This window comes from Odontomachus brunneus, unplaced genomic scaffold (genome assembly GCF_010583005.1).
Source record: "Odontomachus brunneus isolate Ranch 3 - 2012 unplaced genomic scaffold, Obru_v1 Obru_scaffold_211, whole genome shotgun sequence".
In the NCBI taxonomy this organism is placed as follows: Eukaryota; Metazoa; Arthropoda; class Insecta; order Hymenoptera; family Formicidae; genus Odontomachus; species Odontomachus brunneus.
Genome location: NW_022639661.1, coordinates 209,654 through 210,163, shown reverse-complemented (window position 1 = coordinate 210,163; position 510 = coordinate 209,654).

Sequence of the window (510 nt, the reverse complement as noted above, 5' to 3'; positions counted from 1 at the left end):
CTATTGCTTGTTTTTTATAGTCATGTGATATACTTGCTTCAACGGAAGCGCAAATAACTTCTTCTGGAAGATATTCTTGCCCTTCATTTTCTTGTAATAAATCAACATTTTCTGCTTCTGGAACTTCATATGTATTGTAAAAATCTAAAGTATCCTCCTGTTCTACTTCAAATTCATTATCATTTTCTACTTCTCTCAACATATATTCAATCTTTTCGTTCATTTCAATTTCCTTTAAAGTTATTGGACTTTGTGGAGGATTAAGAACATTGAAAGTTGCATAAAGCAACGTAATAACGTTCAAGGCATTAAATTGCATCATTCTGATAAAAAATATTAAAATAAAGTATGTCTTTTGAACTGTGATTATATAAAAAAAAAATATATACTTTATAATAAATGCAGTGGTCTTCTGTTAGTTCTAATGCCGCTTCTTTTGCTTCTCTTTGTTGATACCAAAAATATGTAGTGAATCTAAAATAAATCAATGTCGTGATAATGGAGAAACAG